Raw genomic sequence first — 7,174 nt, forward strand, 5'->3', positions numbered from 1 at the left:
TGGTTTTAGAGGAGCTGGCGTGGAAGCCAGAGCACGCTCAAAGAGCGCAAAACGTGATGACTGGTGACTAGAAAAAGGCAAAAAAAGGGCGGCAGAGAATTATTTGATGGTGTCCTGAGTATTTAAACTGGGCTTTTGGACACCTCCCAAACGGTGTTTTGACCAATTAGATGTCGTCTTTGCTCTGGGTGTTGTATATTCAAATCTTAAATTGTCTGATTCGGTCTGATACCCTACAGCTGCTCTGATGGAGAGAAAGTGACGGTCCGTCCATAACAGGAGATTCGCTGCCTGCTTGTACCGAGCCTTGGATCATATGCCCCCTTGGTGATTTATGTACGACACCACAGACGTTGTCGGTGCGAATTAGTACATGTCGCTGTTTCAGCTGCGGCCGTAAATCCTTTAGAGCTAAGAACACTGCTTCCAGCTCCAAGCGGTTTATGTGCCACCGGCTCTGAGGTTCTGACCACAGCCCTGAAACCGGCATGCCCTCGCACACTGCTCCCCATCTGCGAGTCGACGCGTCCGTCGTGACCAAGACACATGACGTCATCAAGCTCAGGGGAACCCCCCGGCTGAGGAGATCTTTGCGCCACAGCCTCAGGGCTTCGATGCAGTCGCGGGAGACCGCGATGCGCAAACGGTCCGAAGTCCACGCCGTCCAAGGGACTCGAGATTTCAGCCATAACTGCAGCGGGCGCATGTGTAGTAAACCCAGATGACATACTGATGCCGCTGCCATGAGTCCCAGCAGCCTCTGACATTACTTCAAGTGATCAGAGCTGCCCAGTCTGAAATGGTGCAGGGAAGACAATGGCCGCCGCGCGCTCGCCTCTCTCGGGAGCGCTCGGCGGCCATTCCCCTGTCTTCCCAAGAGAGGCAAGCGCGCATCTCCGCCGAGTCGAAGCACTCTCTCAGATACGTTATAGACTCGGGGCGAGAATGCTCTTACGCACATTCACACATAGCCCCAAGAACTCCAAGTGATGAAACAGTTTGTCTATATGGCTGTCTATAGTGTGTCCCGTGACTGAGCTAAGATCAGCCAGTCATCCAAATAATTGAGAACGCGCATCCCACTCGCTCTGAGGGGGGGCGAGAGCTGCGTCCATGCACTTCAAGAAAGTGCGCGGGGCCAAAGCCAGCCCAAACAGGAGAACAGAGTACTGGTACGCTGTGCCTCGAAAGCAAATCTCAGAAATCAATGATGCGCTGCTATCTGAATGTGAAAGTACGCGTCCTTTAAATTCATGGACGCAACCAGTACCCGGGGCGAATTCGCGCCAGGGTCTGTTTTATCATCCTGAACGCACGCTTGCAGAGCACTCTGTTGATGGGCCTGAGATCTAGAATCGGGCGGAGTCCTGCATCTCGCTTGGGCACCATAAAATGGCGGTTGTAAAATGGGCAGCTCCAGCTCGCTCGGAGGGACTCGTTCTACCGCTCCTTTTTCGAGCAGGTTGCATACCTCTTGTCTCAGAACCAGGGCATTTCGAGTCAATGTTAGAGACTTCACCATGCCGTTGATATGGGGTGGTCTGTGTCTGAATTCAAGGGCATACCCACGCTCTATCACACCGAGTAACCAGCGCGAGATTCCCGGAATCGTTTTCCACGCGCTCAGGAACTGACATAGCGGCTTTAGCGGCTTGGTCGTTGGATGCGCCGGCGAGTGCTGCGCGGCTATAACATGTGTGAGCAGAGGCTCTGCACCGCTCTGAGGCAGGGCGAGCGGCGCTACATTGACTGAGTGAGGAAGAAAGAGCTCTTTTGTGCACATGTATGCATTTTTTAATGATCCCACACACACATCAAACACAAATGTAAACAATTTTGAGACAGCTTGGGGGCTGGGCCGATCACGTAAGCTACTCTTCCCTCCTCTCCGGGCTGTCAGGACGAAGGCTTGGCAGCTGACGGCGGGCGGGAGTCACGGCGCGGGCTCCTCCGCTTGCCGTGGTGCCTCTTCCTGGGCCCATTTACACTTTTCTCCGCACATCCGGCTCCTGGCAGCAGCGGTCGCGGGCCTGGTGTCCCTGCACTGCGATGAGCCGTGCGCCAAAGAAGACCTCTATCTCACGATCTGCTGCTGGAAAGCGCACCTCGGCATAACGAGGCTCATTGCTTTGCATGGCGCGCATTTTAACCGGTGTGGGCGGCGGCATCTGCGCCTGTCACTACAGACTGTGAATGGCTATACGACCTAGTTGAACACCACTTCGTAGGGGTGTGAACAACTGACGTAATAGTCCAGCGAAATCTGGAAGGCTGATAAGACGTGTGCCTGGGCATCAGGTGACTCCTCGCCTTCGCGCGCTTTTCCGCACAGTCGCATCAGGTGACTCCTTGCCTTCGCGTGCTTTTCCAAGCAGGGGTATCAGGTGACTCCTCGCCTTCACACGCTTTTCCAAGCAGGGGCATCAGGTGACTCCTTGCCGCTTTACTGCTGGTGAGTGGGTAAGCGACTGAAGCGCTTGTCGCCGCACTGAAGCGGGGGCTGCATATCGCCCTGAATGAGTGAGAGAGTGGAGTCCTCTACATACAGCAGCCGCTGACGTGGGGCTGGTCTCATGTGAATGAAAGAGCAGTGTCTTCCAAACACGGCAGCCACTGATGAGGGGCTGGTATCGTGTGAACGAGTGAGGAGCCAGTGATTGTGCTTTGCACACGGCAGAACGCCACTCTGAGGCAGGGAGCTGCACACTTTTTAGACAGTGGGTCATGCGGCATCTGCGGCGACATGAGAACCCTTCGCTCCAGTATCTGCGCTCCGCCATGGAAGGGAGACGTGAGAAGCCGGGCTGATGTCCTGCAGGTTTGATGGGTGAGAGGAATGCAGACATTTTGTCGGCATGAACTCATCACCAGAGTCTTTAAGGTCCACCACTGATAGAGGGCAGACGGACTCATCTGGCATCTAAAGAAAAATGTCATACTCACCTGAACGCTGCAGAGGAGCGGTAATCCAGGCACCGCCCTCTGATGAGCGAACCTCAAGTGAGCTGTAATAGTTTATAAGCCATATTCTTAGGTTATTCAGCAAAGTGAAGGAGAAGATTCTGACGTAAAGCACATTTACATTATCATAGAACATTTTCACTGACAGTCTACAGTTCAAGCACTCTCAAAAACTCCCATTAAAATCACTGAAGCTGTTTACGCTGTGAAATTAATATCTTACTTACAGATTCATACACACATCTGCAGTTTGTTGTTTCTAACGAGAGAATTCGCCAGAAAGAGCTATTCAGTCAGCGAGCGAGTGAAGAAAACACGGCATTTTAGCGATGACTCATCTGAACGCCTCTGATTGGTCATTGCATTCATAAGCTCAACAGCATCGTGTGTGATTGGTTATAATGCGCAGTGCTGTAAAAACACGTCGACGCATTTGTCTCTGGATTTGTCAGCCAGCCAGCGAACTTAGATTTGAATTTAGCAGCTGATGATATGACGCACTGAACGATTTAATCATGCTGGTGTGATTGTATGAAATATAGAAAATATTATTCGGCTATTTTTTGTCTTTTGGAAGCTGCATTCAAAATCCACTTGGCTTAAAAATCACTTTGAATGGGCATGACGCCTCTGCCTATAAGAACGACTTGTGGATTGATGTGAACGCCAGCAGGAATAACAATAGATCCCTATGGGGCTATTCACACCAGGCACGATCATTCGCGGTGTGAAAAAGCGAGGTTTTTTTTCCGTCCTGTGTGTCGATTTTTTCCCCGTCGCTCCACGATGAAACGGGCCGTCCAATCAGATTTGAGCTTAGATCACGTGCCCAGAGCAGCTGCTGTTGCACAAAAGGGTGACAGTGGTGGCGCTGTTTCGAAAACCAGTGTAAACAAACACAGAAAAAGTGTATCCTGGTAGAGAGAAGAGAGTGGATGCCGAGTTCCTGTTATCTTTGGTATCTGAGAACAGATTTATTCTCACATGTTCTTAATATAATTTCTAAATTCTCCATTGAATTATGTGATCTGGAGTGTCCGTTTTCTTCCACGTGCGCGAGTGTTATGAGTCAGAGCGCGTTATCTCTCTAGATCTTCCATGTTTAAAAAAACGAGTGAAACATTTTTCTACACATGAAATATGAAAGCAAATAGACATATGATTATGACGATATATTTTCTATATGTGTTTTGTACATACAGCAGGAACACAGCAGGGGAAGAGAAGGCGTGTCCGCTGCAGTGTGTAGATCACGGTGAGTAGTCTTGTTGATAGGCTTCTTGCTTCTCGTAGAAGGTTGGCTGAAGAAAAAGACTCTGAATAGATGACGTACAAACGCTGCTTTATATAGAGTGGGAGCCCCTCATATTTTGCGCACTTGAATGCCATTGGCCATTGAATGCCATTTCACTGGCGTGATTTAATAATGCTTCAGTAGTATTTGGAGGAACGGGTAATTCCCATAGCAATGTAGAGTGACCGAATCGAAAGGGAACAGAGGACAAGGTGTGTGTTTATTGATAGATTGTTATAATATCTAAGGCTTCAGTAGTATTTGGAGGAAAGGGCAATGTAGAGTGACCGAATCGAAAGGGAACTCGCTAGACTGTATGAAACTTAGAAAAATGGCTTTAAAGATTTTTATTTGTCCAGAAAAATTAATTATGGGCAAGACACTGGAAATCTGGCAATTAGATGTTTTAATGAAATTATCTCAAACTTGATTTTTACCACTATTTTGAAGTTATTGTAGGTACTTTGTCTCTGCAAAAAGTGAGATGTCACGCCAAGGTAAAAGGCAGTAACTTCCACATTATTATATACAATATTTGGGTGCTGATCACCATTTACAAAATCATTATAGTAACATCTGTATAAAATCTAGTGATCATTGGCTAGGCTATAACATGTAATGTGATTCAGTTTTTTTTCTGACCGTAACAACCAGACAAAAAGTTAAACGTGAGTGGATACCGTTTTGCAACCAATTTATTTGCAATGTTCGCTAACATTAAAGGATGCAAGACATACTTAGCCTATTGTTTTTACATCGAACTGAATGAAAATAGCTTAACCGATAAGAACGACTTGTGGATTGATGTGAAATGCCAACAGGAATAATGCTCAGAATGATTGTGAATTAAACATCTCCGATGACATTCATTGCACACACACACACACACCTGTTTACTGTACAAACACAAAATTGTACTGTTCTAGTACAATCCTCTTTCTTTAGCTCAAGTAGGCAAACCTATTTGCCACATGCACTGTAATTAATGTTTTATATTAAAAGTAAAATTTTCAAATAAAATGGCAACATGATCGTTTTATATAGTAGCCTATGTGTTTATGTGTGTTAAGGGATACATTTTTCGCTGGAGGAAACAGCTGTGGTGTGATGAGGGGTGAACGCAGCGAAAACCTTACAAGAGATGGAAAACCGATTGCTCCCCCATGATATTTTGTAAACTGGGTTTATGACAAAGAACTGCACAGATGCAGATATTATAATAATCTATCGATAAACACACACCTTGTCCTCTGTCTCTCGGTCTGCGGATTGAAGAACGCGCTGAAAGACGGGGAGGAGCCGAAGTCTGCTGGCCGCCATTTTCATATGAAATTTAAAGGGGACTGAGGCGATCACGTATTCGTGTACAGTTTATGGAGCTAATCGCTATAGCCCCCCTAAAAATGGCCTAGCGGCGCCCATGCTGCTGTCGCATACGGCTCCCTAGCCCGTGCTCGATGTATCTGTTGTAATATTCCTTCTTCTGATCACTTGGCCAATAAGAACACCCCCGCGATACAGAGTCATATGGCGCCAAGGGGTCAGTGCATCCCAGCAGTCGTGCGTCACTTTGATGCGCAAGGTTCCCGTGTGCCATGCGCTCTGTGGCACCCGGCCCTTTAGCCAAAGCTGAAGCGGTCCCATATGTAGGAGCCCTAGTTTGCACACTGTGGAGGCGGCAGCCATCTGGCCGAGCGTCCTCTGAAAGCATTTCAGCGGGGGAGAGTGCCCTAACTTGAAGACTGCGAGAGAGCTGATCAGTTTTTGTGAGCGCTCCTCTGACAGACACGCTGGCATATTGATTGAATTCAGCTCCACTCCAAAAAAGGAGATGTTCTGGCTCGGTACCAGCATGCTCTTTTGCATATTCACAGTCAGCCCTAAGCTCTGAAGATGAGCGAGGAGTCTGAGCTTGTCGGTGAGCAGCGCCAAGGGCGTCATGCACTCATTATTTTAGCCACAATAGCACTCGTGTTTTTTCCCCCCCTTTTATTCGAAACATTCCCGAACGCATTAACTATGTCATGAAATATCTCGATTCTCACCTTTATAGATTATGTTGATCTATAGTGGGCGATGGTCAAAGTAGCCTAACAATGTAGGCTAGTCTATTAACTATACATAAAATCCTGTCTGTTTGCTTAAGTAACAGATATGGATGTCATGCCATAACATATTTTTAATATGACTGACTTTATATTTAATGTGAATTTAACGTTGAAGGTTAATGTGAATAAAAACATTGTAAGTTAGGCTACTTATCATAACACTTTCATTGTACTGAAAGAGAGCAAAGAACATTTACATCATCAAAGAACATTATCATTGACTTCAGTCATAAGCCCTATTCGCACGGGATTAGTATTACCTGGTGACCTTCAGTCATTTGTAATAATTGCGGAGGTTGTCTGTGATCTTAATCCCGTGCGAATCGGCCATGTCTGTAATTTGTAAAGTAAAAATTCCCCCACAAATGACCTACTGTATTTCGTCGAACACCGAGGTCCTGTGGTAATATTAGTCCCGTGCGAATCGGCATCTCTGTGATTTGGTGGGGTCGTATATAATTTCGTGGTTTCAGTAACCGCAGTTAGTGTTGAAGCAGCCATGTCAGGGAGACGGTGTGTGTTTCAGTGCGAAAGCAAAAGCACTTTATTTGGCCTTCCAGAGGTAGATGCAATTAGGAATCATGGGTTAAGATTTATTTACAACAGAACAGCACAACCCAGATGTTCGAATTTGTGCAACGCATTTTATGGACAATTTTATTTAACCTAGAAGAGTACAAGGCTGGCTGTACACAAAGGCCATTTCTACAAAAAAAAAAAAAGGGTCAATTCTGACTTTGCTATTACAATCTGGTGCTTTTGAATCAGCGACTGTAAGTATGTTTTGTTATTAGTTTAAGTATTTGCTATT

General features: G+C 46.7%; 1 long non-coding RNA gene across 1 annotated transcript in view; it reads left to right on the forward strand.

Annotated features, from left to right (window-relative positions):
- Nucleotides 1-7,174, forward strand: part of LOC107688405 (uncharacterized) — a 17,026-nt gene that overhangs the window by 850 nt on the left and 9,002 nt on the right. The gene's annotated exons all lie outside the window — the stretch shown is intronic.

The sequence above is a fragment of the Sinocyclocheilus anshuiensis genome, unplaced genomic scaffold (assembly GCF_001515605.1).
Source record: "Sinocyclocheilus anshuiensis isolate Anshui unplaced genomic scaffold, SAMN03320099.WGS_v1.1 scaffold209, whole genome shotgun sequence".
Lineage (NCBI taxonomy): Eukaryota > Metazoa > Chordata > Actinopteri > Cypriniformes > Cyprinidae > Sinocyclocheilus > Sinocyclocheilus anshuiensis.